Raw genomic sequence first — 10,217 nt, 5'->3', positions numbered from 1 at the left:
GTACCGAATGTACTCTTTTTCGGTCAAACTTCTTTCCATTGGATGTATATACCACAACTTATTTATCTATTTACCAAGCAGATGGACATTGGTTTATTTCAGTTTTTTTGCCATTACAAATGAAGCTGCTTTGAACAGTCATGTATAAGTCTTTATATGGACATTTTTTTATCACATGGTAGGTGTATGTTTCGCATTTTCAGAGACTGCCACACTGTTTTCAGAGTGGCTGAACCATATACGTTCACACCAGCAGTGTATGAGAACGCCATAGTTGACATACCACTTTTAACAGGTTTCCAGTAAAACAGAATGGGAAAGTTAATCAAAGATTAATTATCACATACAAAAAGGTAAAGGGTTTTGTTGACCTTTATTCAAAAGTGAACATAGACCTTCTGGGTGTTTAACCAAGGAAACCAAACTGTTCTTTCAGATTATGCTAGATTTCTTGCTGTCCAGAGTTTTATCAGAGATAGTACATTCTGTGTGTGAGTGTCAGAAATCAGTTGGGAACAGTTTGTTGCATTGGCCAAAACAAACCTACAGCCAGCTTTGCTCCACACCAGCTGACAACTGAAGAGGTCGCCCTCAGGACAGTAAGGAATTCAGAGGTTTTCAGAGAAACCAGGAAATGATACGAGATTCTCAGGAATGAAACAGAGAGGCCACCTACCAGTAGACTTCCTGATTCTCTCTCCTCTTCCATTTCCTCCTGGGGAAAACTAGGCCAAATTAACATATATCTGATTTAGGCACACATTCTAGGGAAGTGGTTCTTAACTTTTTTGAGATTATGATGAAACCTCTGAGCCTTTTCCTCAGAAAGTTGAACACAAAGATCCGCATGTGAACTTTTGCTTATCAGGTATTATTTTGTATTGGATATCAATTTCATTTGATACCAAAATTATGTAAGCAATCTTTATAAAGGATGAATTTCAATGTAAATATCAATTTCCAGTTCCAAGTAAAAAAGGGGCATAAATCCAAATTTTGAAGCCACGTAAAAAATGAACTTTCCTTTTGATCAAATCAATGTTAACAAGTGGGCTGCTGCTATTTGTTTCGAACAAGACATCTACATAATGGACAATATGACATTTTTGACATGTTAATGGGCATGTCCAACTGACTGGCTTTTTAAAAACAGAACCAGTGCTGAAAAATCAGATTCAGAGTAGGAAATACTGGCCACTATAATGAGAGTTTCCAAAATTCACTTTAGGAGAGATGGGTATTCTTATGTCAAGAAACACCAGACTTCCCCAAGACATTTAAAGTTGAATTCAGATCAGATCATTTCCTCTGTCTTCAATCAATGAGGTCATTGACATCAGTATGAGAAGTCTTCAAAACAACTCTTGGTTTGTACTTACCACATGCTGTAAGTTGAACTGTGTCCCCGGATAAAAATATGTTCGAGTGCTCACCTCTGGTACCTACAAATGCGCCTTTATTTGGAAATAGGTTCTTCGCAGATGTAGTCAAGTTAAGATGAGGTCCTACTGGAGTAAGGTCATACTGGATTAAGGTGGGCCTAATCCAATGGCTGGTGTCCTTAAAAGAAGAGGGAAATTCAGACCTCGGAGTCTCAGAGCGAGGTGCCCCATGAGCATGAAGGCAGAAACTAAAGGGCTGCAACAATAAGGCAGAGAACACCAAAGATTGCCAGCACCCACCAGAAGTTAGGGACAGGCATGGACAGAGGTTATGGCCGGCAAGGCCATGCTCCCATCACCTTTATTTTGGTGCTGTGAGAATAAATTTCTAACTTTCAGAACCGTGAGAATAAATTTCTGCTGTACTAAGCCACTCCGTGGTACCAGAAGTGGGGTGCTGCTGTAAGAAACACCTAAAAATGTTGATGTGTATTTGGAATTGGGTAATGGCTAAAGGCTGGAAGAGTTTTAAGGCTCATGATGGAAAAAACCTAGGATGAGATTGTTAGTAGAAATATGAACACTAAAGGTGATTCTGGCAAATGCTGAGAAAGAAGTGAAAAGGACTTTGAGAAATGTTCTCTCACTGTAGAGAGTACATATAGTGTCATGAACAGAATGTTGCTAGAAAGAATGAGGATTAAAGATATTTTGGTGAGGACTCAGACAGAAAAAAAGAAAATATTATTGGAAACTGGAGAAATGGTGGTCCTGTTTATAAATAAGCAGAAACTGGCTGCATCATAATCTGCTGGTAGGCGGAAAAGACAGTTTGTAAATGTGAAGGTGGATATTTAGCTAAGGAGATTTCTAAGCAAAGTGTGGCCTCATTTTCCTTTGCTGGTTATAGTAAGAAGTGAGAGGAAAGAAATAAATCAAGGAAGGGACTATTAAGCAAACAGAAGTGAGCACTTAGTGGTTTGGAAAATTCTCAGTTCATGCAAACAGTATTCTCTGGAGACAAGGCCATCAGGGTGGCTGGACAACCTTTCGGTGACAAGATTAGGTATGGGATTCATAGATCTAACAGACAATTCGGCAGAAAGCAGGAATAGAAATTGGGTTATCCACAGGGGAGCTGTGGAGAACCCTTGCAACTAATTCTGTGGATCCCCCCTTGATACCCGTGGAAGACCAACGTGGCTTTGAGAAAGTTGTTTCACCAGAAACACTGCCAGCTTAGACTGGATTGGACAGAGACGGGAAGAAACAAAGGAAGGCTGTCAAGCTCCTGGCATCTACACACAGGACATGTGGCGCCACTGCTGAGGGCTGGGAGATCAGAGCCACCTCAGCTGAGAGGGGCTCAAGGGCCAGGGGGGCCTGTGTGGCCTAGACATTGGAGTTGATTGGGTGTCTGTGGACCCAGAAGCTGGGGCTGATGGTGCTTCCACTGGCCCACAAGGCAGAGGGAGCCAGAGAATAATTTTGGAACTTTAGAAATATCTGGAAATTAAATAACATATATCTAACCTATGATTCAAAGAAGAAATTACAAGCAAATTAAATATTTTTAACTGAATGACAATGAATGCAACATAAAACTTTATGGAATGCAGCTAAAGAAGGGCTTAGAGGAAAATCTGTAGCTTTAAAATGCTTATATAGAACAGAAAAGAAAATCTCATACCAGTAACCTGAACTTCCACCTCAAGAAACTTGAAAAAGGAAAGCAAACTTAACAACAAAAAGCAGAAGGAAGGAAGTAATAATGATTAGAATTGTAATGAATGAAATAGAATAAAAATGATAGGGAAATAAAATTTGGTTCTTTGCAAATACCAACAAAAATTGACAAACCTTAATAGACTGAGCAAGTGAGAGAGAGAGCGAGACAGAGACAGAGACAGAGAGACTGAGATTGCCAAAAGCAGAGAAGGGGGGACATCACTACCAACGCCATAGAAACTTAAGGGTATAAGGAAATACTATGAACATCTTTATCCTAGCACATTGTACAATGCAAGTGAAATGGACAAATTACTGGACACAATACAAATTACATTCTAAAACCACCTGAAAAAGCAATAGAAACTATGAGTAGATATATGAAAAGTATATAGCTCAAGAAGTTGAGTTAGTATATTTTTTTCTAACAAGGAAAGGCATGGGCCTAGATGACTTTGCTAGTGAGTTTTAGCAAACATTTAAGAATAATACTAATTCTTCACAGTTTCTTCTGGAAAATAGAGAGGGGGCCAGTAATGACTCTGAACCAGAGCCAAAGGAAGACATCACAGGAAAAGAAAACTACAGACAAATATCTTTAACAATATAGACAAAAATACTCATTAAAATAATAGCAAATTAAATGTATTAAGACATGAAAAAGGATTACACACCTCGACCAAATGGAATTTTTCCTAGTAATATAGATTGGTTTAACATCCAAAAAGAAGTTAATGGTTTAGAAACTCTTATTTTCCATCAGCCTTATTTCCATTCTGTTTAAGAGTTTGTAAAGGAACAGCTTTGGACCATTCACTCAGTGTCTGTCCCCACCCATTCAGTGGCCTGAGCAGTGGGGGCTGCAGACCAGTCATTAGTAACGTAAGTATGCTCAGTTTGTGAAAATTTCACAAACTGCATGTGCGCTTATTTACTTGTAAAATCAGCATTACTAACTGAAACTATTTGTCTATTCTTCATTCAAAGCATCACAACAGGGCCAAAATGCACCATATTTTCTTACAACGGTTCATGTTATTTTCTGAGACAATTCCTCTGCGTAGCCCATCCCATTGTCTCCCCATCTGCTATTTCTGTTTCCTTCTATCTTCAATTTCTCTCCCCACTCACACTTTATCCCTTTCTACAAATATACTTAGGCCTCCACTATCCTTATAAAAACGAACACCTCTTAATTGTACTAGCTAGGCCAATCAGTGCCCTGCTTCTTCCATGACCACATTTCTCCAAAAGTAATTATTAGGTATTCCTGGTGCCTTACCATACACTGTCATTCCACAGGTAACATCTCCCCCTGGCCCTTCTGCCCCTCCCCCTAATTCCAATTCACCTTAGTTCTCACCCTCCCTCCTCTAGCTCTCTGTCTCATCTACTATCCATCACTGGGTCCCTCTCCTAAAATGCTCTCCTGGCTTTTATGTCTGAACTATCTTGGCTCTCCTTCTCTGAGCATCTCCTCTATCAGCTCTTCACACCCTCAAGCACCAGTATCTCACAATTCTGTTTATTTCCCACAGGACCTCCCTTGGCGATGTCATCCCCTTCCCCATCTGCGACCTGACTTTCAGGTGTATCAAATCTTGCTTCATTCACATTTCTAATTGCCCGTGCTTGGTCTCATCTCTTTTGCCCTTCAGTCTTCTCTATGAAGTACTGTCCGATAATGCACCTAAGTACACTTCTGGTCATGTAATGTTTTGCACTGATTACTAACTGCATTCCTAACTTCTGAGCCTGGCATTTGAAACTCTAAACCTGACCCCAATCTATCCCTTAGCCTAAGTTTCTGCCAACCAAGATGCTGGGCTGATGTTCCTGCCACTCCCCACGTGGAAAACTTTGAGCTTCCTTAAATCGCCATTTCAGTCATCCATCAGGGCTCAGCTGGAGGAGAGCATTCTACGAAAAAATTATTCTGACCTCCAGCTTTGCCTACGGTCCCGCCCCCCCCCCCCATTATGTCCTTGATGCTATTTCAAGCTCCAGCACCCTCTGTTTCTTTAAAAATTTCCTCTTTCAGTCGACCATCAACAGTTTTAACTTGGAGCTGTCCCCACCAGGTCCCACCCAGAAACTCGCTGGTTCTTTCCAACCCTCCGTCCTCTTTCCGAGCGCCGGCCCCACCCCTCCACCCCCGCCCTTCTGGCGGCGCTTGCGGGCGGTCCGGCTTGCTTCAGCCCTGGGTTCGGTTCCCACCTCCCACGGAGCGAAGGTCAGTGCGGCTGCCTAGCAGTGCGGCTCTTGGAGCTTTACAAACCGCCACTGTGTGGTGTCACCCTCCCCGCCGCCTGGTGTCTGCTGCCTCTGTCTCCGGCAGAGCCTGCAGCTGCACCAGGTAGCCTCCTTTCTTGGACGCTACTTACCCGCCAGCCCATCAGTCCGTCGGTCCATCCTTTCTTGCATTTGGCCTTTTGCCCGTCCATCCACCCGCCCTTGCGCCCACTGACACTTAAAGCACTTGCCGGCGCTTTCTGTGTGCTAAACCACAGGCGAAGGAATCGGAGGTGCACGGATGGAGTCTTCTCAAGCAGCCTAAGCTCGCTCCTGAGTCAGGCCCCCCGTCTTGACTTCCTAGTCTAGCTTAAATGATTTATCACTGAGTACTTTACGCTTTGTAGTTCTAATCACGAATACATTTGGAAATTAACCTCTGCTTTCTCTTTAACGACCCGCTTTCCTAACTATTTTTTAAGTCTGTAATGGCAAGGCCACTGTCTCATTTACAGCTCCCCTCAGCGTCTAGCATAGCGCCTGCACAAACTAGGCACTCAATAAATACTGTTAAATGTGTGAAAAACAGGCCCTCTTCGAAACGACCCTTGGTTTCGTGGAGAAGGCAGACGAGAAAAGGCAGTTAGGAGTACACATCTAAAAGTATGGACTCTGGAGTCACGCCTTTTGGTTTCAAAATTGTCCCGACTACATCACTTACAAGCCATACGACCTGGTGCAAATTGCATAACTTCTCTGTTTCTCTTGGGTAAAACACTGGAGATAGACAACAAAGAACTGTGACAATGAAATGAAGACGCTTAAAGCAGGTAGACAGTGCTTGACTGTATAATAGAAGATCTATTAGTGTTTTTGTTACAATTAAGTAAGCAAACAATGCAGATACATTTTTGATGATGACTGTGTTGCAGCAAGCAGCGTTGTTCAAAAGTGCCCTGGAGGGACCCTCTGAGTTGCTAGCTGGGACCAGGAAGGCTGTCTGCAAGCTCAGTGCCTTCTGGCCTCTGAGTGTTAGCCAGCTGGGTTCCATAAACAACTCACACTGAAATGCAGACTTCTGGTCCAAAGATGTCCACTTACGCCCCCCGATAAGCCTGGTGGATTTTGGACTAACCTAGGGAGCTCTGATGTGCAGAAAGGTGGACCAGTGAAAGAGAAGGAACAGACAATGCTGTATGTTGGAAGCTTCCCTCAGCCACACACACCATGGAGGACAAGTTGATGAGGCATAAAACGTATAATAAAACTGGAATAATATCACAAACCTATTGAAATTAAAAGGCAACATACACAACATAGGCCAGTGATTGCTAAGTAAAAGATACACACCAATGTGATGCAAACTGGCAAGTGCCACGTACCCATGGACGCACAGGTCTGATGATGCCTTGTCATGGGGCTTCTTGAATGTCAGTTGTCACGTAATAATAACTAAAAAATGTATTTAGTATTTTTCTTATACTAAAAAATGTAAGAAAATTGACCTGAGTTTCTCTGCATTTAGGTGTGTATGGAGCATCTCTTAAATCTAGCAAAGCACAGTTAAGGAAATACTGTTTAGTAGGCATCTCAAAACTCTTCTTCATATGCTCAGTAAATACCACCATCTTTTCAGCCACCAGAGCCAGCCAGAAACCTGAGTCTTTGTTTCCCCTCTCTTCCAAATCCTCACCCGGTCGGGGTCCAGCCTCGGCAGGGTTCATAGTCCCCCAAAGATGGACAGCACAGGTGACGAATAAAGAGTCAGACACCTGGTTGGATGCAGGAGAAGAGCCAGCCTCTGTGGGTCTGACCGAACTCTCAGAGTTTGATTTAAGCTTTATTTTTTATAGAGATTGATACATAACATTAAAGGAGCAGGTGCATGGCATGAAGTTATGTTAAACAAAGGTGATTTTGACCAGGAGAGTCATAAGTCAGACAATTAGAGCTAGCTGTATGAATAGAGCTTTAGATGTCCTGCTTTTCTTATCTGTCTAATTCTATTCCTGTCCAAGGTAGAGGAGAGGCTGTTACTCCATCAACTATTAGATATTCAGGGGCTACTTCATTAGGGGGGAGTTTGTTCTCCGGCCAAAAAACTATTTTGTACATCTTCATTGGAATTATGCAGATAATTGGGCCTGAAATACAGGTGTCTAAAAATCCCACTGCCTATTAATTGCAAAAACAAACATGCAAGGGAGAAATAGACAGGAAGTGCAGCCACAGTTGCCTGTGCTGTGCAGATGCATCTCATCCATCCCCACTGTGTCAAGGGATGGCTGCTGGTGGGCTCCCAACATCACCCTGTGTGTCTCTAAGTCTTGTCAAATCTCCCATTTTTATATCTTTTGGCTCACATAGCTCTGGTCCTCATTGCCCAAAAGCTTGCTACAGAGTCCTTCCCTGTCTGTGCCCCACACCACTCTCCAGGTAGGTAGACAGACCCTCCAGCCGTCCTGTGGCCTTGGGGACCAAGCGCAAACTGCACTACAATGTCTCAGAGCCTTGGCGGCCTGGCTCTTCCTCTGTAGGTTTGTCCTCTCACCATTCCCTAAGTCTGTCCCCAGCTGCGGCCCAGGGTTTTTGTTTCATTTTGTTTTTTCTTTAAACCTGGCTGTTCAAACAGAAGCATGTGTGGCAGTTGCTGAAGCCCCGCCCATGGAGAGTCCGACTCACTAAATCCGTTGTGGGGTTCATGCTGCGTGCCTGACTCTGAGCCATCGCCAGGGGTGAGGACCACTAGTCTGGCCTCTCCAAACCATCTGCAGTGTCCTCAGTGGGTCACATCCTCTCACCTATTCTTCTCTGCCTGACTGGTCTTCTACGTCTTCACCTGGCTCGTCTTCCCCAGGTAGGCAGCTCTCCTTGGTCTTAGTTGTCTTTCTCTGTGCTACCTTTTTGCTTTCCTCCATCCTTGATTTATCACACCATTTACCTGTCACTTCCCATACTAAATAAACTAGGAGTCTTTGGGGACAGGCTATCACCTGAGGATATATTTATTGATTTTAGAGCAATAGGAAAGAGAGAGGGAGAGAGAAAGAGACAGATATCAATGTGCGAGAGAAACATTGATCGGTTGCCTCCCATATGTGCCCTGACTGAGGATTGAACTTGAACCTAATTATATGCTGTAACCAGGGATTGAACCCGCAACTTTTTGGTGCATGGGATGACGTGCTAATCAACCGAACCACCTAGCCAGAGCGAGGACAGGCCTTTTAATCCTATGAGTCCTGTCAGTACACTGCCTAGCACATAGCTCAAGTATTTGTTGAAATAATGGATGTAGGAATCCATTCCTCTCTTCTTTGTGCTGTCTCAGAACCTTGACTTAAAGTCAAGAATGTTTCTTCCTTGTTTGTACACCCCCCTGGCTTTTCTCCGTGATGGCATTAACCTATTCTGTAACAATAAAGGCAAGTGCTTTAGAGCTGGGCAACCTCAGGTTCATGACTTGACTTTGCTCTTTACCGGATTGGGGCCTTTGGCAAATTACTTAGTAAGTTACTAAACCTCAGTTTCCTCACCTGTAAAATGGAGAAGATAATATCTGCTGTATAGTATTACTGTCTAGCCCAAATAGAATAGCGTTTGTAAAATGCCTGGAAGGTAGGAGGTGTTTATTAAGGGCAGATCCCCTTCTTCGGAGCGATGCCATGGGGGACAGAAAGAGCTGAACACTCTGGTTGCAGAGCCCGGTTCTGCTGCTCTTTGGCTGGGCAGCTCTGGCCAGGTCCTGATTCTCAGTAGCCTCACTGGGGAAATGGGCATAGTTATAATTTTCCTTATTCAATTGTTAGGGAAATGGTAAGATTTATGTTAGGTATCCAGCTACTGCTTGGTGTCCAGTAAGTGCTTAATAAAGTGGCGATAATTATTCTGAGAAGTAATAATATACTACAGTGTTTTTTCTGCTTTCTATGGTCTATAAGCACTACTGATTATCCCCTATGGTTGTCCCTAACACTATTTTCTACGGATTGAATTGGTTTTGGTGATACTTAAATTTTCTGTCTTGAAAAAAATCCTGCATCATCTGTAAGTGTGTTGTTTATACAGAAGCTTCCTTTCAGTCAGTTTTCTTTACAGCGCTACACTCCCTGGCAACCAGTCTTCAAAACCTGTATTTATATTCTAAGCACATTTCCCCCTGTGTCACATTAGCATTGCTCCCCTCAGGAGCTCCCTGAAGAACTGGAATTGGGCAGGAATCTCTCAGTCGCAGATCTCCATCCCCTCCCTAGGTCAACTTCGAACCCTTTCCAGGCTGTCTCTGCCTGGTGTCAGGACACGCTGCAGCTTTGGCCTAACATGCTCCGAAAGAACGAGGACTTACAATTGTGAAGGTTGAGGAGAGATGTATGTTTGGGGCAGGTCTTCAACCTTCAGGGAATCCTGCTAGTGGTCAGGCAGTTCGGTTACTCTGACTCTTCTGGGCCCCGGGAAACTCTGAACAGGCTCCGGGAGCTTTGCGGTCTGTGGCTGAGGCCGGAGGTGTACACGAAGAAGCAGATCCTGGAGCTGCTGGTGCTGGAGCAGTTCCTGGCCATCCTGCCTGAGGAGCTGCAGGCCTGGCTGCGAGAGCACTGACCGGAGAACGGAGAGGAAGTTGTGACTCTGCTGGAGGAGCTGGAGAAAGAGTTTGATGGGCCAGCAGAGCGGGTAAGAAGTAGGTGTTTTTGTTTGCTTGTTTTACTCGTTGCAAGTTAATGGGGAGGCCAATGTGACTGGCCTTGACTTGGTTATCAGAGAATCGTATAATTTTTGTCTTTTGGATTATTATTTGTCCCCCGGGATCAGGTCAGCAGGGCTTTTCGTCCTGTTGTGTTCTGTCTGATCATCTGAATGAGTCTCTGACTCCAGCCA

The sequence above is a fragment of the Sturnira hondurensis genome, unplaced genomic scaffold (genome assembly GCF_014824575.4).
Source record: "Sturnira hondurensis isolate 20B ecotype Veracruz unplaced genomic scaffold, ASM1482457v3 Scaffold0001872, whole genome shotgun sequence".
Lineage (NCBI taxonomy): Eukaryota > Metazoa > Chordata > Mammalia > Chiroptera > Phyllostomidae > Sturnira > Sturnira hondurensis.
Note: the sequence above shows the minus strand (reverse complement) of the source record.